This window comes from Manis pentadactyla, chromosome 16, assembly GCF_030020395.1.
Source record: "Manis pentadactyla isolate mManPen7 chromosome 16, mManPen7.hap1, whole genome shotgun sequence".
NCBI classification, from domain to species: Eukaryota; Metazoa; Chordata; class Mammalia; order Pholidota; family Manidae; genus Manis; species Manis pentadactyla.
The window spans coordinates 21,032,381-21,058,008 of NC_080034.1; the positions used below are offsets into that span (position 1 = coordinate 21,032,381).

At 43.6% G+C, this 25,628-nt stretch overlaps 1 long non-coding RNA gene and 1 other non-coding gene across 9 annotated transcripts in view; one reads left to right on the top strand and one right to left on the bottom strand.

Moving 5' to 3' along the window:
• LOC118927779 (uncharacterized) lies at positions 1 to 23,683 on the bottom strand. Its single transcript, XR_008994257.1, has 3 exons — positions 23,645 to 23,683; positions 21,189 to 21,270; positions 1 to 919 (listed from the first exon to the last, which is right to left on the bottom strand). It is a non-coding gene; the product is annotated as an uncharacterized LOC118927779 (transcript).
• Positions 1 to 25,628, top strand: part of LOC130681190 (uncharacterized) — a 67,279-nt gene that overhangs the window by 18,098 nt on the left and 23,553 nt on the right. For 2 of the 8 annotated variants that reach the window (XR_008994254.1, XR_008994255.1), the window contains exons 3-5: positions 2,083 to 2,180; positions 17,135 to 17,247; positions 21,121 to 21,168. This is a non-coding gene — a long non-coding RNA (uncharacterized LOC130681190). Of the gene's footprint in view, positions 1 to 2,082; positions 2,181 to 16,824; positions 16,976 to 17,134; positions 17,248 to 21,120; positions 21,169 to 21,943; positions 22,325 to 25,628 lie in introns of those variants that run through there. The other 6 variants (XR_008994252.1, XR_008994249.1, XR_008994251.1 and 3 more) reach the window with 6 other exon arrangements.

Consider the following 25,628-nt stretch of genomic DNA (forward strand, 5'->3'; position numbering starts at 1 on the left):
GATCATGCATATCCTCTTAATATTGAAGAAAACCTAACAAACATAAATAGCATCTTGATAACCCAAAATGGGAGATCTGATTTAAGAAGTTATGATAAATCTATTCAATAGAGAATTATGCAGCTATTAAAATAAGTATTTAGCTATATTTACATTTATTGTTAAAGACACCTGAAATATATGTGTGCTTCATCATTTTTTTCAGTGTAATCTCTTCTGCACTTAGAATGGTGACTGACTTGCATGTATAGGAGATTAACTAAACAAAGATTTGCTGAATAAGTAAATGAATGAAAAAATTTGTTACAAGGAAGAAGCAAATTAAATGTTTGTGTCCCATTTTCACAAACTTACACATATGGCACAGAAAAAGTATGAAATTGTGTATAATCAAAACACTAACACAGACATTGCTAAGGGATGAGATTATGGCGAATTTTACTTTTCTTCTGGGGTAGATCCTATCATTGTACTTTTTAACAACGACATTTACTACTTCTGTAATTGGAAGAATGGTTATTGCTATTTTACATAATATGTAAAACATGGTAACATGTGATTCATTCATTCAGTGGATATTAAAATAACTCTCCTGCAGCCCCCAAAATACATCCCAGCATTGCAAAGGAATACATACTTATTTGCATTATTCTATAGATTTTGAGCTTGACTACTTAGCATACTACACTAATAAAATTATTACTGGGAGTAACTTAACTATACTTGCTGTAACGTAAGCTAATAGTCTTGGTCAGTTGGAAGGGGAAATTAAACACTTACTGTTAGAGCAGCAGTCATGTTTGCAGATTGGGAAGTATACTCAGTATTGTCAAAAGACTTCATAGGACACAAACCCAAATGGTCTTAGTAAGCAAGTCAGTTCCTGACCATGTGGGTACCTGGTGTGGCTGAACCTTGCCTGTGAAAAAAGATGAAGTACCTGTGTGTGTCACGGATGAATAAGGAACACATCACCTTCTGGGCTTGGTGACCTTTCCACCTCTATCATTTTCCCCGGGGTTTCCCATACTATTGACAGGAGAAAGAAAAGACAACCTTAATTTGCCACCGTGTCCTGGGGAAGATGAGCAGAGCCTATTTCCTCTGAGGGTCTTTTTCTCTTTCTCCAGCTGGAGCTCCTGAGCTGGGATTCCTGAATTTTCTTTGTGGGTACTTCCTATATTTCCTACATCTCAGCTAATCTCATTTGAGCAGGTACTATTTCAAAATGCATCATTACAGACAGAACCCACCTTCCAATGCAATTTACACAGTATCTGTGTTTAGTTCTAGTGGGAGAATCCAGAGGAGCCGGGAACAATCGAGAACACAGCGAGTGGGCTACAGTCAGTCAACAGGTTAGCTGGGTGTGAGGATCATTTTTCTTCGGTGACTTGTTTGCTGTCTGAAACACCTGTTAATTGAAGCCTAGGGACAGGAGTCTCCCTGGACTTGCCATGAGAGTGTAACTATCGGCTTCATTGGGCGAGGTTTGGCTTTAGTAACACAGCAGCCTCTCAGCTCAACAGAGCCTGTCGCCTGCAGGAAGCTTCATTACCTGTCGGCGAGCCTGCTGGGACCCGGGCCAACCGGGGTGAACCCTGAAAAGAAAGGCAGATTTCCACTGGCAGGAAATCAATTTTGGAAATGTATTTTCGACAGCAGAAGAATCTGATGACAAATTAAGCCCAGGTTGGAGCACTATGTAAGGAATCCAGTTTCCCAGGCTATTTAAAAGTTAAATCTTCAGCAGCTAATACAGTACATTCTCCTGGTGGTCCCAAGACCAGACTTTTTATTTGCTACCAAGAATCAAGCAAGTCGCTTCATTCTCAGTCTCCCTCTAAATATAGTCAAGGCCTTAGTTCAGTTCCACATTGGCCACAAAGCCTTCTCCAAGCCATCTTATTTTTCTTCCTGAACTCCTACCTGCCTATTCCACACATGTGCTCAGCAGAACACCTAGCCTCGTGACTTGCTTCACTGCCCTGTGCCGGCAGAGCCTTGTCTCTCCTACGTGCTGGGTTGCAGGCTCTCTGATACAGGGACGCTGACTTATTTGTCCTTTATTTCTCCCATCAGAAACTCGCAGAGAAAAGGTGCTCCAGAATGTGTCAACACCTAATTGCTCAGAGACTAATGGAAATAAGACTCTACATTGGCCCTCTTTGCTTCTAAAGGTAAGACCAGCAAGATCTTAGGTAATGACAATGTGAGATGTTTTTCAGAAGGAAACAACATTTGAGTTGGATGTTGTTTATCTGTGTGTGGTTCATCTACTCAGTAGGTCTCTGTAACAGTACTTAAACTGTTAACTGGATTGCCAAGCACCGGCTCACTTTTGGTCTACGTCCTCCTATCATTGATACTTTCGCGCCCAAGAATGCCTTAGCGAAGGTGCAGGAAATAGAGAGGCCAGGCTGAAACAAAGCAAAGGAGCATCAGAGCAGGAGCAAGGAGACCTCGTTCTTATCCTTGTAGCACAGATGAACACAGCACAGACTGTCCCAGTTCCCCAAACAAGCCATTCACTTCTCATGGCCGATGTTAACTGCACCCCTCTCTGCCTGGCAAAGCCACCTCTCTCTCATGCAGGCTCAGCTGTAACCTCCTCTGTGAAGTTTGGCAACAGCCTCAAGCAGAGTTAATCATGTTTTGTTATACCCCCTTAGCATTATTCTGTAGCTGGTTGTACACGTATCCTCCTTTACATTAAATTGGGATATTCGCTGAGTTGCACAAGGAAGTCATTCAAGAGCATTTAAGTGACCTACTCATAGCCCTAAACCAAATCAGCCCTAAGGAATGGGGAGACCCCACAGCTTCTGACTTCCGTGTCTCAAGACCCAGCCACCTGTGTCTCAGAAAGAGAAAGCCCAGTCACCATGAATGGAGAAGGAAAGCTGGCTAGATGAGAAGTGAGTGCCTGTCTGCCCCGGAGCTGATGGCAGACCCGGAATCTTGGCTTGCTGTAACACCGGAGGTGTGTTACCCAGAAGCCTCCTCTCTCAAGAGGGCTCTTCTAAAAGTACCCCTGTACACCCCTCTCCACATCACAGTGTGGCTTTCTCAACAATTTAAAGTAGTAATTCATAATCAGTAGCTGATCTGGTTAAAGTCATTAGCTATTCTATAAAGGAACTTGATTTGAAAACATAATTATTCAATTCAGATCAATAACTATGCACGGCCTCAGCTTCTGTCTCCATTCTATTACAGCTGCCCACCTGCTTGGCTTGCAAGTTCTACCAGGATAGTGATTATTTCTCACTCAGGATCACGTTAGCTCCAAGATCTCAAGATAGGAAGCTCCTTTTTCCCAATCACATCACTCCTGACTTCAACCTGTGCTACTTCCTCACACCTGCTACCACCCTCTGGGCTTCAGGTAAAGCTCTGGTCCCCCAACCTTTTTTCTTAGTCTGCCTGTCTCATTTGGCCTCACTACCATCCAGACCCTGTGCCAGTCATGCCCTTTCTACCCTGGCCGGCGCTTCTCAACCTCCATCCACACTTCTCTGGGTCTGCCTGCCCAGCCCCACACACCTAATTTCTCTTTCCCCCTCACCAGGGATTGTGTACTGCAAGGTCTTAAAACGTTAAGTAACCTCACCCAGGACTTCATTACATCCATCTGGATGTGCCATCAGCCCCTTAAGCACTGTGGGTTTAAAACCACACTTCCCTTGATGTACCTAGTTCTCTGTTATTGGTGTGACCCATCTCCTGGACACCAAGCCTTGAATTAATTTCTTTCCCTCAAATCCCAGTCATCAAGTCCCTTTTTTTTTTTTTTAATTGTAGCATATCCCAGACTTAGTCATCCTTCCCATCTCCCCACACTGTCACAGCAATGCTGTGCAGATGGCTTCCTCACTGAGCATGCATCCTTCAGTCTCTGGCCCCTCTCCCCCCTACTTGTTTTGGTAAAGTCCAGCTCTGATGATGAAATGCCCCAAAGTTTCGCGTAGCCCTCTCCTCTCTGCAAAGGAAGCTCCCGTTCCTGAGGCTGTCAGTCAAAGCCTTTCATGCCCTGGTACTAATCTGCATCTCCAAACGTCACCCACTTATGGATTTCATGTGGGATGAAACAGAGTAAATAGAACATGTCAGGGTGTACCCCATATAGTAAAGACAGGGACTGTCAGGGAACTCCTGGTTCTTAAAATAGTATTTCCTACCAACAGTCATGTTTCAAGTTTGAAAAACACTGATCTATATATACTATTTGCTATTTCTAAACATGCCCTGTGCCTTTATCATTCATTTTGAGATTATGAAATACATCAACTATACAGAAAAGTATAGAGAGTAATACAATTTTTTTGTCAATTCTTACATGTCGTTTGCTTCAGATTTAAAAATACATATCTATATATTTGTGTATACACATATATGAATGTGTGTATTTCTATGTTTATAAAACACAGCTGAGACCTAGCCTCCTGTCCACCCATCTCCTCCACTCCCTCCCCTGCAGCCGTCACTAGACACTGAATTTGGTTTTTTCATTCCCACTATTGTTTTCACATGAAATTATGACACTGTAAAATTACATAACTACATGTAGTCATACAATAAAAACATCATGAAATTAAGTAACCAGAAACAATACATATTGTTTTGTGTATCTTTAACCTTTAGATAAATTTTGTACCTAATATTGTGCAGCCTTCTTTTCACTTAATATATGATTTGTATTTTTTCCATGTTACTTGTGACATGATTCCCTAGTTGCTTCATTTTTCTCTGATGAATATTTTCCCAAACCAATTTATTCATCCACCTTCCTGCAGACGGCCATGCGGGCTGCTCCCAGGTTTTGTTCTAACAAACAAGGCTGCGGTGTAGTGCGTCTGTGTCTGAGGTGCCCGCCTACAATGGGATTCCTCTTCAGGTCTTCGCTCAGGCCACTCCCCTTACCTGGACTGCCCTCCTTCCCACCTCTACCTTAGAAAACCGCATCCACCGCTGAAGGCACCTCTCGGATGCCCTTTATTCCAAGCCTCCCAGTTCACTCAGTCAAAGCAACAGCGCGCGGCCATTCTCCTGCAACTTCACTTAGTCACTTTTATGATGCCATTACGTATAACTGTGTCCTGTAGTTGTTTGAGTACGTCTCTTATTCCTAGCAGCCTGTGAGTTTCTTCTGCGCAAGTACTGTATTGCATGGAGTTTAAATACTCTGTCCCCCACCCCAGAGCCTAGCACAGGCATTTGCCCAGAGTGGACCCCAATGAATGAATGTTGAATCCACTGAACTTTCCTTTTGGTACTGAGACTGTTATCACCACCTACTGACAGGCGTCCCATGACAGCAGTAATCACCTAACTGCTGCTACCTTCCCATGTATTACCATGTCACTATGGGGTGAAGGGAAGCCTGACTCCATCATGGGAAAAAACTGGAGGAATAGGGGATAAGTACCCTGAGCTTGATAACCACCTGAGGCTCAATGACCGTAGGCAGCTGCCTATGCATAAAAAGCAAGGAAAATATTCTCTTCTCTGTATTATTAGTGCAACCAAGATGATACATTCATGCCAAAAATTTTATGAGAATTTTTTGTTCAGAACTGAAAGAAATCAAACAATGGGCAGATAAGAATGGTACCAAAAAATGGAGGGCAGGTGATTTTCAAGATGGGTGCTGTGCTTTTTCAACCAATGCTTACTGCGTTGTAGACTTACAGAGGGAATATGTTCCTCCTCCCCCAGCCTAGTCCTTGTGGCTTAGTAACTACTGCACAACTTTAGCCTGAGGAGAGAGTCACAAACAGCATGTGTGTTTTGAATGGCTGCTTGTGTGGCTTATGAATCCTTGGCCAAGGACAGGATTGTGGAGGAGCAGAAGTGCCTGTCTGCTCACAGATACTCATCTCCCCTCCAGGCCCAGTGAAGTGTGGCTGAGGGCAAGGTAAGGGACTTCTTCCTGATTCCAAAACAGAGATTGATGCTGATTATACTTGTCTTTCATTAGACATGGAAAATGTTAAAAAATGAGAAGTGGAAAAATCAATTCAAGAATCCAGTGCTGCAAGCCTCTTTCGATTTTTTTCATGAGTACAAAGTATTTCCTTAAATGATGGCAAGCTGACACCTGTTGATACCAGCCTCGTAAATGAGTAATAAAACATGCCAAGGTCACAGGATTTTTGTAAGCACCTCACCATTCCTTGCAAATATGACCTAGCACAGAGCGAACAACTGACGTAAGTACACTCGAGCTGCCTTCCCTCATTATGGGTTGACAGAAAGGTCAGCTGAAGCCCTGAAAATCCTCATCTTATGAAGGAGCTTAAAACTCATACTGGAGATACAGAGTTAGGGGCTGAACAACAACATGCAAACTTAGGGATGACTAAAAAATCAAACTGCTGATAGCTGTTTTAGGTTATGGAGTTTGATTTCAGAGAGGACTGAATACAAGAACAACCATTTTTCTTTACTGTAACATAACCTCGGGTCTCAGATGACCTCCGATTGCAATCTGTGCAAGTGCTACCTGAGTGCCTGGGTTGTTTTTCCAGGCGAGCTGAAATGCCCGCAGCCAGAGTTTCTGCGTCAGCCACTCGCCAACACAGGCTTTACAGATACACTCGGCTTGGTCACTGCCTCGGCACTGCCACACCCCACCTGTGGGCCCTGGAAGACTGAGACCCTGATCATAACAGCAGCCAAGAGACAAACAGCTTCTTCCAGCTCTTGGGCAAATCTCTCTTTCTAGAGGAGGCTTCCCACCGCCCTGGTGGTTTAATGCACACCTGCGCCCCCCCGCAACACTCCTGAGTCCCCTCCCGCTGCCCTCCATTTTGTCTGTTTTCTGTATGTAGAACTTTTCAACTCATGACTTAATAGATTTTCTTTCCCATACTTTAAAAAAAAATTTTTGGTAAAATACACCGAAGAAAATGTCCCATCTTAACCCCTTTAAGTGTGCAGTTCAGTAGTGTTAAGTACCTTCACACTGTCATGCCACCAGCCTTTCAGAACTTTCAGAACTCTCTTTATCTTGCAAAACTGAAACTCTGCAACTCCCATTCTCCTCTTCCTCCAGCCCCTGGCACCCACCATTCTACTTTCTGGCTCTCTGAATCTGGCCACTGGAGGTACTCATGTAAGTGGAGTCCTATAGTATTTGTCTTGATGTGGCTGACTTATTTCACTTAGCATAATGTCCTGTCCTCCAAGTTCATCCACATAGCATGTGTCAGAATTTCCTTTCTTTTTAAAACTGAATTATTTCATTGTATGTTTATCCACTCATCTGTTGATGGAAACTGGGGTTGTTTCTGCCTTTTGGCTACTGTAAATAATGCTATGAACATAGGTGTACAAGTATATCTCATGGGTACATACTCAGAAGTAGAATTACTGGATCATAGGTAATTCTATTTATTCATTTTTTTTTTTTGAGGGCCTGCATGCTATTTTCCATAGTGGCTGCACCATTTAACATTCCCACCAGCAGTACACAAGAATTCCAATTTCTCTACATCCCTGTCCTAACATGTTACCTCTCTTTTTTTATTATAGACATCCTAGTGGGTGTACCATTAATATAGTATTTTTATTTATTATGTTTATTATCTGTCCTCCCTAGCATAGCTGTTGCCCAAAATATAAGCACTGTTAGTAGAGAGATCTTTGTCTATTTTGTTCACTGATGTATCCCTGCACCTAGAACAGAACTTGGCATGCAGTTAAGTGTGCAGTTAAATATTCACTGTAAAAATGAATAAATGAATTGGTGAAAGGAAGACACATTCAAGGTATATTTGCCTTTATTTTCCTTTTTTCTATGTCAAAAATCTCAATCTGACTTTGAACTAATACACATATAGAAATACACGTTGCCTTTATCCAGGCTACTTAGGACTTTATGAAAGCTATTATCCTCTAGAAAAATATTTGCTGAGAGTCTACTATGTGCCATTATTATGTTCAGTATCATTCACATGGAGATTCTGAAGCCTGTGGAGTTTAGTATTTTTTTGGAGAGCTCACAAGTCCAGAAGAAAATCAAGGAGAGAATCTGGGGTACACAGAAAGCTTAGTTATTATCCGACATGGGGCATATTCGATGCCTGTTTGGAATCTCTGCTCACTTGTAACAAAGATGCCTCCAAGGTAACACAACCAGAAGAGAGCTGTGTTTCCCCCACTAAATCGGCTCCTGTTCCAGGCTCCTTATTCCCATCTCAGCAACAGCTGCACCCAGGTGTCAAGCCAAAGACCAGACATACATTTTTCCCTCATCTTCACTTAGTACTCCTCTTTATCCAGTTTCCAATAATACTTATTACCACGACTCACATATGTTGGGCACTTATTCTGTGCCAGGTACAGTTGTAAGTTCTTTGCATGGCATTAACTCATTTGCAATACAGTGCAGATGAGGAAGTCAGTCAAGTTCTTGCCCAGGGTCACCCAGCCAGGAGAGCTGCAGCCCATATCTGGACTGAGGTAGTCTTCCACGAGCCTAGGCCATGCCCTGAATGTCTACACTATTCAGGAAATGCTATTTCAGCCTCATTTCTTGAAAATCATTCTAAACATACAAGTTCACTTTCTCAAATGTGTAAGTGAATATAATTTGGGTAATTCAGAGCTGTCTAGGTCTGTCATCTCCTTCTGGATATCAGTGGTCATTATGCAGCTTGGATAATGGTCAAGAAGGTTAGATGGTGTCTGTCACAGCCTAGGGCCTTACCGGGAAGTTGCTCTTAAACAGAAGTTCTAATAGAACGTTTTGATGTTTTTTTCTTTCAAAGTGGAATATGTCAGTAAAAATTAGTTTAACTGAAGATTTTGTTTAATCAAAGGTACATTGTAGTAGATATATTGTCATTAATGTAAACAAGGCCTATCTATTATAAACACCATTAAAAAACAGACCACCTTTTCTTCTTTGAGGTTGTATTGATCTTGGAGGCACACTGAGCTGGAAGGCAGAAGGCCCAAATCCTATTCTCTTTAAATTAAATAAATCACGTACTTAAAAATAAACCACAATCCTTCTGGCACCAGTAGTGCCATCTGTAAACAGAGTAATTAAGGCCAACAACTTGAGATTTCTGAATTAAAGTTGAAAAAAAGTCTAAGACAAAATGACTGCAAGTCCAGAAAGTGTTGCTTCTAGGCCTGAAGCTTATTAGGTGTGTAATAGCCACTATTATTTAAGTTTACCATCAGACATTCAAATATGCTTTTAAATGAGATGACTTTAACCTAAAAAGGGTACATTTTAAAGTCCCTAGAGTACCTTTAGAAAACAAAAGATGCAGTACCAGCCAGAAGCTATTCCAGCAAGTTCCCCAGATCAGACAGTCTTAAAAAGAGACAAGCACTTATTGTTACCAGAAAATTCAAGGTCAGGACTTGCAGTTTCATTTCCACTACCCCAGCGCTCCCTTCACAAAGGATTGTAGTATCTACTGAAAAGTTACAATTATTCCCCAGCCTGCCATTTCAGCCTCACCCGCCACTCATCCCTGTTGGAGAATTCAGCTACTTTGGACATTCCCAAATAACAACAAAAAACAGTGTTTTTTGGTGGCTTTTTATACATAAGAATATACAGACATCCATAAAAAAGGGTAGTAAGCTAGAAGTGATTTCAGCTTGATGAGTTTTAGATAAGCACTGCTAGATAAAAATACATACCTAAAGCGAAGGGGAGCTCTAAATCTAATCTGATTTAAAAAAAAAATACCTTTAAAATACTTGGTCAGTCTAATGCTTTGCTTGACCTTTATCCACCCCCCTCCCAATCCCCCCAATATCCAGTCCTTGCTGTTCAATCACAGACCTAAAATAAGCCTCCAAAAGAAGCCTTTGTTTGACTTGCAAATGAATGTACTGTCACTTAAAACGAGAAAATCACACTCGGCACACACAACCTATCTTAACCGCCCAGACTGCAGCCTGGCATCCTCTGTCAGTCTACCTGGAGACAGCCAGGCCTGGAGCCACTCTCTCGGCTTTTGCCCACATGGTTTATAAGAGGGCGATGCTTTCTGGTGACTACAGTCATTCCTACAGCACAGTACATTATCTATAATATGGTCATGAGTACTTAAAACGTTGTCTGTTGAGGAAGTCCTGTTTAGTACCCTCCAAATTTCTTCAAAAGTACAGAATTGTTAGCTGAGCTAAATATTAAATTTCTTGCTTTCACGTCTCATTAAGGTACACCGGATCTAAATTCAGATTAGTACAACTGCTAGACCAGATTAGGAACTCCTGAAGAATAGGCTCTGGGCTTCCATTTCCTTTATATTCCCCTTGAGCATTAAACAGTCCACTTCACCCATAAAAAGAGTGATTTGAATTGGTCTTGCTGACTGACCAACCAATCTATGAACCCAATCTACAAACCTACTATGGGTTGCAAAGGGAGTCACGACCTCCCTATCATGAACCATCAATGTTTAAAACATTTTCCTCTGTCATCTGCTTTCCAGAAAGGGTTTAACATTCTTGGGTGGTAACATCTCACTACCCTCATTTGATCTGATTCTTGGTAACAGAGGAGAACTGGTCCTTAGCTATTAAGGACCTAAAGTGACCACAGACACAAAGGGTCATGGGATTTTAGTATGGAAAGAGTTTTCAAGACCACTTACTTAGGAAAAGGCAAACAGACTTCAACCCTCGTGTCAACCCTGTTGGTGAGGGCTTCCCGGAATCCTGCACTGAGGTATTCCAGGCCTGGGCTGAGCTCAGAGGAAAAGGTGCTGTAATCGGTTTAGAATGTCTGCCATGGGCTCCTGTGGGAGATCAGGTTCAGGAGGGAGCCCTGGCTCCTGGCCACGTATTGCCATCCCTGAGCTGTCCCAGCCTGGCAGAGCGAAGCGACTTGTAGTCCTCTGTTTCTCTCACTTGACTTTTATTTTTTAAAAACAGAAGTTGCATCAATCATAAGCTATTTTGAAATATTCACAAAAATAAATGTTTAAAGAAAATACATGTTCCCTGAAAAGGACAACAGCTGAGGTCCTCACCAGCATGCTCCAGAGAGAGCCAAGGTGTAATTTCTAAGCTCTTCCTCAACCACATCCTGGCAAGTACCACCTTTTAGGGCTCCACAGGCCAGAGGGTTAAGCAGGCACGGGTGGTTATCCAGCAGTTACAGAGCTTCTATGACCAGACTGTGTGGGAAGGGGGAAGGAAAAGGAAAAAAGGAAACCGAGCTTTGAAAATCAAGTAAATGTCAGTGATCTCAAAGACAAAGGAAAGTATTAAGCAGAAAAGTCAATGTGACGCTTGTTTTGATAGAAAACAGATTTCATGGAATCATTTTTCTTGAACTTGAAATAGTAAAACTCTCCTGATTGATCAATCATATTCACTTGCTTTCTGCTCTGTTCATAACACTGATGGACCAAGTGGGTGCAGACCAGGCCAATGACACGGTTCCTTCTCAGCCCGCCTATATAATCTCTCTCCCTCTCCCCTGAGGTGGGCTTGCATGCCCCGGGGCCAGGTCAGTTCTCTGGAGAGACAGAGTTGGCCTCCCAACATCTACTCTGTGTTGTCAGCCAACTGGGTCCCAGGTGAGAAGGGCATTTTTGGCAGTACTAGTAGTACACAGCAGTCAAGAGACCTGAAGAAAAGGCAAGGGAGAGGAGGCAGACGTGATTCTGGAGACAAATAAACACAATTAGCTGTGCTAGGAGCAAACTGAGAAGGCTCAGGAGGAAGGCTGCATCCTTCTGCCAAGAGAGAAAACTGGAGGAAAGTTCCTTTTAAACCTTGTAGCTCCCTTGGCAGCCATGGCCCAATGGCAATCCTATTTTCTGCCAAGTCCTCTTCAGTAGGGGTTTCTCTAACATTTTAAACACTGTCACAAGAATGGTGCTTTGTCAGTTTTGCTGCCCAAACAGAATCCGTTAATATTTCAGGCTAGTCCTTTCATTCACAGAGATGATAATTCCAAGCCTCCCACAGCCATTGTGTCCCTGTTTAGTAGGACCCAATTTACAGCAATGATTGAGTGGATGAATTCACAGAAATCAACAGCCACGTCCCTGGGAGTTTGCTCTTCTACTCCCACGATTCAGTTCCTTAGTGTAGGATTAGCTACAGCAGAGAGGTCTAGGGGCAACCATATATATAGCATGGTGACTAATGGGACTGGCTCTGGAGTTAGGCAACTGGGTTTGAATCCTGACTCTGCCACTTACAAACTGGATGGCCTTGGGCAAGTAATTTAATCTCCTTGTGTCTTACTGTCTTCAGCTATAAAATAAGGATATAATGATACCTAACAGGGTTGCTGTAAGTTTAAAGAATTACAATACAAGAATCCTTATCCTTTAGAAATACATTCTGAAATGCTCACAAATAAGGATATATTGCTGGGATTTGCTTAAAAATCACCTGGAGGTAACATATTTACAAAGGAGTTGGCCATGAGTTGATAATTGTTGAAGCTAGGGGATGGGCATGCAGGGGTTTGTTCTGTCATCCTGTCCACCTCTATTTGCAATTTTCTGTAATAGTTTGAGAGAGAGGGAAGATAATATATGTAAAACTGGCAGCGCACATGTGCTCAATAAGTAATCCTTTATCGATCAGAGAGTGTATTGAAGGGCACAGTTCCAGGACAGAGAGGCACCTCGACTGCAGCCTGCCTCTTTAGAGACAGGGGTGGGTTCTGGGGCCACCAATGAGGGGTGTGGGGAGATGACAGACACTGAGAACTGTCCATCTAGGCCATCCATTATTGCCCAATCTTTTCACCATCAAATCTGTTTTACATTGATTATTATTAGTTCTCTATGCTTTGAAAGTTCACTGAATCAGCCACATCCATTAAATATTCATTACCCCACACTCTTAGTCAGAAAATCATACTCACAAATCAGTTTCAAGTCAGCTTTAAAGGAGGTGGCAGGTGGCTCCAGACTGAGCTGCTGTCACCCCAGCTGAAAGCAAATCCCTTCTAAGTTGTAATGGCCTGAGTAGCTGTTAGACACACATATATGCGGTTTTGCAGGCATATGAAATAATGAAAAAATGCTCGATGCACAATCCACCACCCCGGCCCCTGTCACCAGTGTCGATGCCTCCATTACATTCAGGGAACCACCTGTATGAATTTAGCTAGTCCCAGAAACTCCCAGTTTCTGGAATTAGAAAGGGTGATGAGCTGGATGGACAGGAAAGCCCACCCTGGACCAATTCCATGCTAGATATGCACTCTAAGGATTCTTAATTAAACCCAAATTCATCTGCACCGTGCCCTCTTGTAAACAAGGAACCTGCCATCCCAGCTCTGACACTTACTAACTGTAGCGGCCTTGGGCTAGCCACTTCATCTCTGTTTTCTCACTTGTAAACTCAATCTCTTTCTCCTAAAGTTGTTTTAGGGATTAGAGATAATGTAAATAAAGTGCATTGTACAATGTCTGACACATAGTAATTATTCAATACAGAGTAGCTATATTATGCCTTTATATGCCTTTGTGAATGCATAGATATATTATTATTACCTCCTTTAGAATGTAGTTACTATTTAGACCCAGTGGTTCTCCAGGCCATGAGACATATGAAGGCCACACATAAAAATGGTTTAATATTTTCTTTCTCTTTATGTGACTAAATTTTGAAGCAGCTGCATTCAGTCTTCTCCACAGAGCTGATGTATAGATAACCATGTTACCATCATCAATGCCTACATGTCCCCTCCTGTGTCTTTCCATAAATGCCTTCTGACAATATCTTTTAAATTTAAAGAAATTATAAAAAGTAAGGAGAAAAATGTGGTCCAGTTCAAGTCTAGCATGTCCATTCTTATTACTACTATGAAAAGCTTGCTGACGTCCACTGTATCTATCTATATCTCTATCTATATATACTGTATGTATATATAGTGGAGAGGGTCAGTGGATGAGATGAGCATAAATAATCAAACCAGAACTCCATTAGCAAAGACTTCAGTGGCAACCCAGACTTCTCTAAGGAAGCTTAGGGCTTATTGAAACTCTTTATCTTCTTATTCTTTACCTTACCTAAAACCCAGCACTGTTGTTACCTTTGTAGCATTTCTCACTACCTGAAATCATATACTTCCTAATCTACTTGTGTGTAGTCTGTCTCCCCCAAAGAGAATATGTGACATGAGAGCAGAGATCTTGATCATCTCTGTATCTCTGACATCTAGAACTGTGTCAAGACAGAGCAGGCTCTTGAAAAATACTTTTTAATGAATGATTTCATTTCCTGTTCTTTTCTCCAAACACCCAACTGCCAAAAAAGAATCCAGACCTGAAATATTGCTCTATGTATTCCTTATGTGGCTGACCACCATAACGCAGTGCAGAAGACAGAGTATAAACAAATAAACACATAATCTGTGAAGTGCCGCATGATATGAACAAAAATGAATCAGGGCCTTATTTACACATACACTATTCTGACATTTGCCTGTGTGCTGTTTCTTAAGCCGTGTCTCCCATCAGAAATACCCACCTATCTAAATGTTACCCCTCTTTCAAGATCTCACTTCGGTTGTTTATCCTGAATTATACCCCAACTGTAAAAGCTCACATTAACTTTGCCCTTTATGAAACTGATTGGCACACAACTACTATAGTGCCTCCCAGCCCAGCACTTAATTATAAGCAGTCTAAAGTTTTCTTTCATGTGAGAAAAATATGTTGCTCCGAATGTATCACAGACTCTGTAGGCACAAAAACCATGCTTTATGCTTCTCTTGCATCTCTCAAAGTATCTGGCACAGTGTTAGGCACTTACCAAGTGGTCACAAAACCCCACTAGATGAACTGACAGATTTCCTATTTGAACCTCACCTCTGCTGCTCAGCCATGATTCCATCTACAGCCTCGAGAAGAGCGGTTTCCTTTTTCTCCCTCTTCCTCCCAAGCGCTCCTCTGTCAGAATGACTCCAGCTGCAAAGATCTAAAATACTAACGTCCCAAAGGACACAGGAAATTGTTAGGGACCCTGTGAATTGACAGCAGCCAACTCAGAAGCTGTCATCACTTTGGGGATGTAAGCCACAAACAGCAAGTAATTTATTCAGTCTATTTTAAAGAGAGAGAGAGAAAAAGAGAAAATATATGCAATCCAAGAAATACCTGTAGCACTTCATGCATCAACCTGACCTTCTTTACCAAACCGAGATTTGATGAACCAGCTTCTACCTTCCTGAAATGCCGCCCCGTTTCAGTGACATTCTTGGAGCTTTTCCTGAACCTGTGTGGGGGACATTCTAGCACTGCAGCTAATTCCAACCTCACCATTAGCCCGTGCATGAAACTGTCGAATTTCATTTTCTAAAATACTCAGGGTTCTGGGCAACTCAAGAGAGTATTAATAGCTTTATTTTGCTTAAGTGCAGGAATACAAAAGCTAAGATGGGACTTCTGGAAGGAATTCTTTGAACAGAGTTAAACACACCATGGAGAATATGAATTTTCTAATTCAAGAGCCATTACACTCTAACATTGATTTTATATCATCCTCCCTTTTCTTCCATATTTTATATAATGTTATCAAGCCTCTTTAGTTTGAGTCTAAAAAGAAAATGAGAAGATAGTTTTCATCAACAAAAAGCTTCATTTCTCCCAAAAGCATGATTTACAGGCACTATTCAATAGAATATGTGTATTTTAATTCCCTTTTCAACTGGTTTGGTTTCCTGACTGTGGACTCATCTTTATCCTCTTAGGTATTCTTTTAGACTTCAAAGAGCAGGTGCTAAGGACAGAGCAAACACATAGTTTTCGAACTATCGATGAAAAGCAGAATTCTCTGTTCCTTGAAAATAAAGAATATTTCTCTTCTCTGCTTTTCTTAATCTTGGACTACATCACCCTAGAAGGATAAATGTCACGGGCCTTAATGCTTGTTGCGTCTCAAGACAAACAAAACACTTAAATCAGTAACCCTCGCTCTGATCTCCTCGCATCTCAGCCTGGAAGGCGGGGAGAACAGCACCGGCTCTTCTCGGCATAAGGTCTCCAAATCTTGAAGACTTGCATTACCTCTATTATATAGTAACACTCATCATACTTACTGTTGTTTTGAGATAGTATTGAATCCTCTTCACATAAGAAAATAGGGATAGTTTATTAGCTCTCTAGGCAGCTAGGCAGCTTGTAGCCTCTCAGACACGCACAGATGGAAACCACCCTTAAGGCCCAGGCTTAGCTCAAGCTGACCGTCCAGCCCAGGTGACTGACAGCAGAGAGCAGGTGCTCACATTTGGGGAACTGTGGTTTCTGAATGTCATGTGGGAAAACACGAAGACTTACTCTTCCACTCTAAGCTTCTGAGCAGGTAACCAACAAACCCTCTTTATTTACTCACAGCTTCAGCTTCACTTTGGCCTAGTAATTTTAGCTCTGTGCACAGGTATCAGAAAGCCGTGATGAATTCTTTCCCCACCTAACCACAGTATGAATTTCAGCAGTTTGTGGCACTGAATATCACCAACAGCCTGGACAAGGATCCCTAAAGTAGGTCTGGCAACAGACAGGGCTTTCCTTCCTCGGTGCCTGGGGTGTGCAGGATTTCCAGCCACACACACAAGGAAAGAAAGCTAAATGGAAGTTCCAAGTACTAGTGTTGCGGACAGAATGTTTGTATCCCTTCTGAATGATTATGGTGAAGGCCTAACCTCCCATGTGATGGTATTTGAATGGGGGAATTTGAGGAGTAATTAGGTTTCAGATGAGGTCATTAGGGCTGGGTCCTCATGACAGGATTAGTGTCTTTGTAAGCAGAGGAAGAGAGATGGGGTGAGAGCACACCCTGCCTCCTTTCCTCCCTCCCTCCCTCCCTCTCAGCCAGGTAAGGACCCAGCAAGGTGGCAGCCATCTGTGAACCAGGAAGAGGGCCCTCAGCAGGAACTATCTGCTGGCATCTTGATCGTGCATTTCCTAGTCTCCAGAAATACGAGGAATAAATTTCTGCTGTTTTAGCCACCCGGTCTGCCTCACAGGTATCCCCTGGTTTTTGTAAGTTTGCATCACACAATTTCACTTTTATGAGAGACCTACATCAGTACCTGTTTTCGTGACTGAAAGAAATCCCAAGAGGATTTTTGCATTTATGAAAAAAGTCAAAAATTTGAAAATAACATTCAGTGTCTGTTTTTCAGTGAGCCATTACAAGGGTGGCACGTACCCCCAGCAGCGAGCGTGGGCCCCGCCAGGCTCCGTCCCAGGAGCCCCACTCAGATCTCAGCATCAAGCCGCCAGAGCTCTGAACAGTGTCTGTGGATATTTGTGCTTTATCTTGATTTATTTTGTGCTTATGTTGGCAAGATGTGTACATAAGGAACAGAAAAACCTAAGTGAGGTTATTTTTTGGGTCTAGAAACACTAAAAAAAATTTCCATATAAGTTAATGGTAATTGCTTCTTCCCCTTTATGCCACTTCAGCTTAGAAAAGGCTTCACAGAAACATTCTACTTTTTGGATAGCAGGGAAAACCTGTATTTGTTATGGCAACCTGAGCAGATTAAGACATGGGGCATTTCCCTGCTACTTAAACTGCTCCTAGAGACACTAGAGAAATGCCAACAAACTGGTACTGGGGCAACAGAGCGAGTGCACAACTCAGGAACCTGGGCTTGATGGGAGGGCCCAGCTCTGCTTCTTGGGCAAGTCAGCCTCGCTGTGCCTCATCCGTGAAATGGGGCTAATACTAGTATTTATCTCATAGGCTGGTGCTGAGAATTAAATGGGGTATTATATATTTCCTGACATCAGGAAATGCTCAGTCAATAATTATTATTTTTACATTGTTGAAGCCCGACTCCTTCTCTAATTGCAGCTCCTTTTCATAGGGTCTGCTAAGCAGAAGAGACAGTAAGATGTTCTGGACAGAGTCCTAGCAGTAATCAGAAGCCCTAAGTTTGAGTTCCTGTTTTTGCCTTTTTCTTATTTTGACTTAAACAAGTTTCTTAGCCTCTCCAAGTTTCCTTCATCTGTAAAAAAAGTCAGTATGATGATATCTGCTCTCCATGCCACATCAGATGGCTGCAAAAGTTGTATTTGACAAGGTACACAAAAGCATTTTGAGATCTGTCCAGCAGATACTTGCATAGAAATATTGAAAGAGGTAAATTTGTCAATAGTAATTAAATACCTCTAAGGCTCTAAAACAATGTGTTTCAAACTTTTTGACTGCAATCCCTTGGAAGAAACATATTTTACATTGCAAACAGACATACATTCATCACTAAAACAAAAGCTTAACAAAATAATAGTGTTTGATATTTTTAATTTGGTTCTCTTTTTTTCTTTTCCTTTTTTCCTTAACTGCAGCTTATTAGTTTCATGGGGCATGTCCTGACCTTTAACTTTCACTGGGCCTAAGAATCATCCTTGGAGCATTTAAAAAACCTGACACCCAGGCCCTACCCGCTGAGACAAGGAATCAGTGGTTTGGAGTGGAGCTGGGGCATCAGCATTCTTAGACAGCCCAGGTGATTCTGTTGTACAGCCAGGACTGAGAACCACAGAGCTCATTGCTAGAAACCACTGTTATTTACATCCTGGTCAGCTAACCATTCTCCCTCCCCGGAATGTTGCCCCACCCCCACGCTGCTGCAGTTCTGCTGGTTACTGTGAGTGGATTACTCACTCATGTGGCTCCAGTGTGCATGAGGAAAACACAGAAAGGCATGAAGATCAAAGCAGAGCCTGGGCTTTACGAGAGGCCTCCTTTCTCCTCCCAGATGGCTGGGGAACCCCATGCCGAGCAAAGACTGGAATAGATCTGTAGGTTTGTTGTTAAAAGCGAAGGGATCCCTAAAAAAACTTTTTGCTTGAGTAGGAGGGGCAGACGAAAAATAAAGGGGAACTGCCAGACCTTGCTGCCTGCTCATGCAGGAGAGGAAGCTCTGGCCATGCAGACGGGGCTGAGCAGGGCTTGGAGATAAGCTCAGTCAGAGGGCGCTTCCCAGCCTGCCTATCTTCTCCTTCCTGGCGTAGCCCAGATGAAACAGAAAGGTCCTCCATCCTCAGCTCAGCCTTCCTCTACAGAAGAGAGGACTGGGGGGCTGACCTGCTCACTTGGGTGGGATGATCTGTAGCCTACACGTAGCTGCCTAGCAGAACCAGGGCAGAACCTTAGCAGAACGCAAAGGAACCCACAGACACTGGAGGCCCCAAGTCTAGGTCCTCACCCTACTCTTGGATACAGGGATGGGATCAAGAAAACTGGATTGGTTTTGTACACAATGAGTTAAAAAAAAAACTAAAGCAGTCCGTTTGAAGCATAGCCTCTGGGTTTACTAACCAGGCATAATATTAAGAGTTACCATTACTGGACACCTTCTGTGTGGTAAGCACTTTATATACACTATCTCATTTAATTATACAATACCTCTTCAGACATGCATCTTATAGAACCTCAGGTTTAAGGAACTCACAGAGAGCTGTGCTGGGATGCTACTGCAAGTTGATCCCCACGCCAGATGCCATGCTCCAGGGTTTCTCAGCACTGCTGACATTTGGGGCCAGATAATTCTTTGTTGTGAGGGGCTGTCCTGTGTATTATACAAGACTTAGCAGCATCTCTGACCTCTACGCATCAGAGGCCAGTAACATCTCCCTCACCCCCACCAGTGACGATCACAAATATCTCCAGACATTGCCAATGTCCTGGGGGGCAACCAAAGACACCAATGGAGGTGATAAACAGAACACTCCAGGAAAGTATGGTAGAAGAATTACTACCATCCTATCCTCTGGTTCTGTATCACTTACAATTCACTGAGTATTTTTATGGCCATTATCTCCTTTCATGGCATCTGAGTGCACAGAAGGATCTAACTGTTAATACACCCTCAAAATGTGAACAATTGAAAGATCTATATACTTAGCCTTCCTAAGAAATTGGGGGAAAAGAACATGCAGTAAAATCCATATTGATCCTTAACTCCATAAGCCACTAGGAGAAAAAAACTTTTGCTAATGCATAGTCCTAAGAGAGCACATTATGTGAACTTCTGGACGGTGAAGTCTTTCTTGTACCTCTATCTTCTGCACATACTTGCCTAAGACAGAACTCGCTCTAAATGTCGAACATGTCATGAAACAGTTACTTCATAGCAACCATTTAAGATAAAATTATTTTCCCATGTTTTGCATCTTCCTCTTTATGTGTGTGTGTATATATGATATATATATTCATATATATACATAAAACATATATTTGTGTGTGTATATATGTATATATATACAAATCAAATTAATAAATTGGAAAAAAAATTAATGTTGGTTATTTATGGAAGAAAAGCGAGCTGAATGTCAGGGTAATTCTTCCCTGTCATTTAGAAGACAAAGAAAGTCAAAATTCAAGTTTAACTGAAACAAATGATCACCAGAATCATCCCTTTCAATACATGCCAAGAGAACTGTAGCTATTTTGTTAGAACAGTATTTTATTGGATCAAGGAAAAAAAAAATTTTAGGAGCTTTTAAACTTTTTTCCTTCGAATTTTCATCAAGTCATTACACTTAATGTAGAGTCAAAACAGGAATGTTCATTGAAAAAACATCTGAATTCAAAATAAAGCAGCTAGTTAACAGTTGCTTTTAAGGTCACTCTTTAAAAACTCCTTAGAGGCTAGGAGAATAAAAAGAGAATATTCTCATTCACACATTCATTTGCAAAGCCCAGCCAAAGAGAATATCATTACCTGGGAAATGACAAATTTATACATGGCTTCAAAGGAATTTTAGTATAAAACTATCAGTAAACAATATTAATAATAAAAATAGCTAGAGTCTATTGAGGGCTTATGTGTGGAGTACTGAACTCAAGTGTCTACTTGCATAAATCTTATTTAATCTTCATCACAGCCCCATGAGGTACATATTCATGAGTAACTTCATTATGAGATAAGAAAATTGAGGCTAAAAGACATGAAGTAACTTGCCCAAGATCACAGGGAGATCAAGATTCAAATCAAGACAGTAAGAAGTTTTATGTCAAATCATCTGAAAAAAACACTGGGTATTTAGAGAAACAATGAGGAAAAGGGATATGTTAATTTTTCACTGTGTGTGCCATGGCATCCCAAAACTGAAATGGATTTTGGGAACTCATTTTCTTCCCCTTGTTTCTATACAGATCTTTGCACAAAAAAACTCAAGTTTCCAGGCATTAGCTACATATAAGGTAAGTGACTTTCTGGGTACCTTCTTTTTTGTGAGAAAACAAGTCTTCTGTTTTGTTTTTCGTGAAAATGCACAGGGATGGAAATTGCCTGGTGAGGAGTGCCTGGAAAAGGAAAAGAAAGGCTTATTTTCTCCAGCCCAAACGGCCCTGGCCATAAAGTGTAACGATAAAATGACAGGGCCGATTTTTTTTCACACACATATCAGAGCATGAGCACCCAAATGACGGTTGTACTTCAAAGCACTTACTTTCCAATTCTAAGCACACACACATTCCTTTACTGGAATCCCTTTAGAACTGCCAGCCCTTCAGGAGGACTTTCATTACTTTAATGGGCAGCCATCCTACTACAACCTCAATTCCCCACCTCAGAGGCCAAAGCTGGCACCACACGTTTGGTTCTATTGCATTTGAGGAAGGTTTGCCATCACGGAGGCAACGCAGTAGATGTGCTGCGAACTCTGAGGGCACCTCCAAAGCAGGAGGTCCAAAATTATTCTCAGCAATGACAGCATCACTAGAATTAGTACACAGCTTGCCAAGAGGAGGCTTCTGAAGGTGAGATACGCTCACTGGAATGTAATAAATGCTAGCATATTTTATTTTAACATTTGGATACAGAGTTGGAAGAACCAGCTAGCTTTACGTCCAAGTTGGTAGACATGCTGCTGCAATAACAATAATGCAGATTTTGGCACAAGGTTGTGACCACCCCCTTAATGAGACACAAACAAACAAACAAAACCTATCCTGAAGTGATATTTGTAAATTCCAGTTAACTTGCAAAATTATTGAAGAGATATCCTTTTCATGAAGAAAAAAAATGGGCCCAACATATGCTGGTTGCCAAAATAGTCCTCGGTTCTCTCAGGAAGCTGGAATCTCAGTGTGTCGGAAGATGGGCCTATGTCTACAGCGCAGGAGGAGAGGAGTGTGGGCATCTCCCCCTGCCTGTCGGAGCCCAGGAACTTTCCAATGGAGAAATCCGCTTAATAGGATTCCTGGAGCCCTGGATCTTCCTGAATTAGCTGTTATACCAAATAAGTAAACTGATTTCCATACCTAATTAACCATACGGGATAAGTCAATACGCGATGTCAGTATTATTTCACTAATTAAAGGGTGCAGGGCACCCAAGACAAACACCAGAAAGAAAGAGACAGAGCACTGGTCATTTGTTTCCCTTGCGATACACACTGGGCTACCCATCCGCCAAGTCCCAAGCAGCCTAGCACCCTGCCCGGTGACCTGGTCAATGGCAGCAGCTCAGGGTGGGTACAGGCTGCCAACATCTTAAAGCAGCCAGGGCAGTCCACCATGCATACGGGTAACTTCCTATTAACTTCAGTAAAGGGAGTCCTGACCAACAGGGACACAATCCCAAACTGTACAGTAATCCTCAGGTTGTTCGCTTGCAGGGCGTGTATGTGTGTGCGTGTGCACGCACTTTCTTGATTTCCCTCTAGTTTTTACTGAGAAACAGACTCTCACGGAGTACAAGAGAGTGGGGAGCAAGTAACACATGGATCTAAAAATTGCACACACCTTAATATTGAGTTATGCCTGAGGCACGCACACAGGTCGAGCTTACCGGGGTATTTGAAATCTCATTCCGTAACTATTCTTTTATGTCCAGACACTTCTCATTGGGTCCCTGGGCAGAATCACTTCTAACGCAGCTCGGAAACGCGAGATGCCACCAGGTGCCTTCGGGCTCGAGGCTCTGCCCCCGGTCGGTCTAGCCTGAGAGCCCACAGATGCACAGAAGGGTGCGGCGCCCCCACAGCCTTCAGGTCCCCCGGCCGGGCCGGCGAGGTGCTTCCCCTCCTCGTCTTCCCAACACTCCCAAGCTCCCTGGGTTTGGGGTCCCCGCCCGCCCCCGTCCGCGCGGCCTGGCCCGGCTCTCCCGAGTGGGTGCCCTCAATGCCGCCATTCCACCGAGGGGGCTGTGTCCCCTGGGCCGGGACGCTCGCCGAGCCCCGGGCCCACCAGCCGCCCGGCCCCCTCGGACCCCCGCCGGGGCGTCCCAGCCTCCTCACCCTTATCCTCACCAGCCGCTCTTGGGGCTCTTCGCGCAGCCCCGCTTCCCGCCCACTCCAAGAAACTCCTCCATCTTTCCCTGGAGGTGCCACACGCCTCGCCCCACTGTACCCTTCTCGGGGCTCCCCTCCGCCCCGCCCGCCTGGCGCTGCCTCTCCCCCGCATCCCCATCCTGGGTTCTGCACCACTCCGCCCTGCGGAGGGCGCCCCTCGTTCCTCCACCCCGGGCTCGGCCACCGGAGCTCCCCAGTCGCGGTCCGGACCCCTCCGTCCTCCCGCCTCGGACTCTGGGACTCCCCAGCGTCGCGGTCCGCACCCTCAGGGCACCCCCAACGTCGCGATCCTGACATCCCCGCCGCCCCGCGCTCGCGCCCCGGGGCGCTCTAGCCTCGCGGTCCTGATGCCGGCCTGGCCCGACTCCGCGCCTCCGACTCACCGGCAGCGGCGGCGGCTGAGCCCGCACTCCCGCCCGAGCTCCCGGCTCCCGCCTCCCGCAGGCGCCAGTGACCGCGGCGGGTGCAGCTCCGGAGAACTGCCGGGAGGCGGGGACGGCCGGGGGCGGACACCGCCCGACTCCGCCTCTTCCCGGCCCAGGGGCGGGATGCGCAAACCCGGGCACCCACCGCCGAGGCCGTGGGCGGGCGCCTCTTCCTTCCCACGGGGCTCAGACCCGCACAGCCCCGTCAGCTGCCGAAGGCCCAAGGGCTTGAGAGAGAAGGAGACCTGTTAACCGCTGTCCTAGTCATTCCAAGAATCCACCCCAGGGGGCATTTCCGAAGCCTTTGAGGAGGGCGAAAAACAACAAACTTCGTCTTAGATCTCAAGACTGATTCAAGTTCTTGCCTTGAAGCCTCACCACCCGCATCTGCACATTCAGGGTCTGAAATCATGTTACAACATACCGAGGAGGGCCCTTGCACACACTTTTGCACCCCTGAGACTCCCCCGTGAAAGACTCTCCCCCGATTTATGCTCCACGCAAATGCACCTCACCCTGACAGGCTGGGAGCTCGCTTGTGTACCCCTAGATCTGCAAACCACAGCGCTCTAAGGCGGTCCTACTAACCAAGACCCAAGCACGCAGACGAGTGGGGGTGGGAGAGCAAGAAAGGAAATTCCACGTCTGGTACGAGACGCTCTCCTCACCCGCAGCCCGTCTATATTTTACCATGAGAAAAATACACTTAAGATGTAGGAGCATCAATTAAATCAAATTGACTTTGTTGTTCAAAAGCAGTCTCATTATCTAGAAAAAAGAGAAAGCAATCAGATCCTGGGAAATGGCCTGGCCCAATGCTACTGTAAAAGGTTCATTTAATTCATTTCTTTACTTTTTCTGAGGCAACTCAACAGGCCTCATTCTGGTCTGTTGGTACCTGGCACTTTTCCATTACACCACCTTGCTTCAGTGACATATTTAACAATACCTCACATTTGTACTACGTTTTCACTTTTCAAAAGATTTAAAAATCCATTACTTTATTTATCTTCAGCAAAACGTCACCAAGCAAAGGTAGGAGGTTATCTGTCAGGGGTTATTTGAATTCCATAAGTGAAGACAGTCAGAATGACAGACAGTCATTAAATGGCAGGTTTAAAGCAGAGTCAAGACTAGGGAGGAGTCACGGGCTTGGACATTAGAGCCTTTGCTCTTCTCACAGAGTCACGGGCCAAGCACACATAGGTACTGTCAGAAATGTCACTGTAAGGCCTTTGGCAGCTTTACGCTCTCCAGCCCTGTTCCCCGCTAAAGATGTCAGGAAATTCTCCTGTACTTAGAAAACTTTGAGTCCTCAATACGAACAGCCAGAGATCATAAATGTACAACAGAGCTGATTGAGAGGAGGTAAAAAGTCCCTTTTCTTCTCTCTGCCACTCTAGAAACAAAATTATAGGTCAGCAACTGTGAAGGCACAGCGAAAGGGTCAGTCCAACTGAAGTGGGCTGTTGGTGAGAGCTGGTGAATCTGTGAAATGCATGTTAATTGTTCCTGCTTTTTTTCTGCCTGAGAGTTCCTCTTCCTGGAGTAAAGATGACCAAAAGGTCCTTTAATGCTTTCTCAATGTCACAGTAAGAAAATGGTGAATGTTCCTTTCCTCCAAACCTTAATCTCGGGGACAGGTGTGACAGGGCATCATAAAGTGTGATGGTGTCAGGCGTTTTTATCGGGGCCAGAGGGGATTCCATTCACAAGAGGCTTTGTCCAGAGCCATGAGATAAGAGTGGTGGTCTCTCATCCTTTGTGTGTGTGTGTTTTTTTTTAATGTGGCAAAATACATGTAACACAGATTTTACCATCTTAACTTTAAAAAAAAGTATTTTACTTGTGATAGGACATGCATAATATAAAATTTGCCGCCTCAACCAGTTTTTAAATGTACAGTTCAGTGGTGTTAAATACATTCACATCCTTCCTGCCT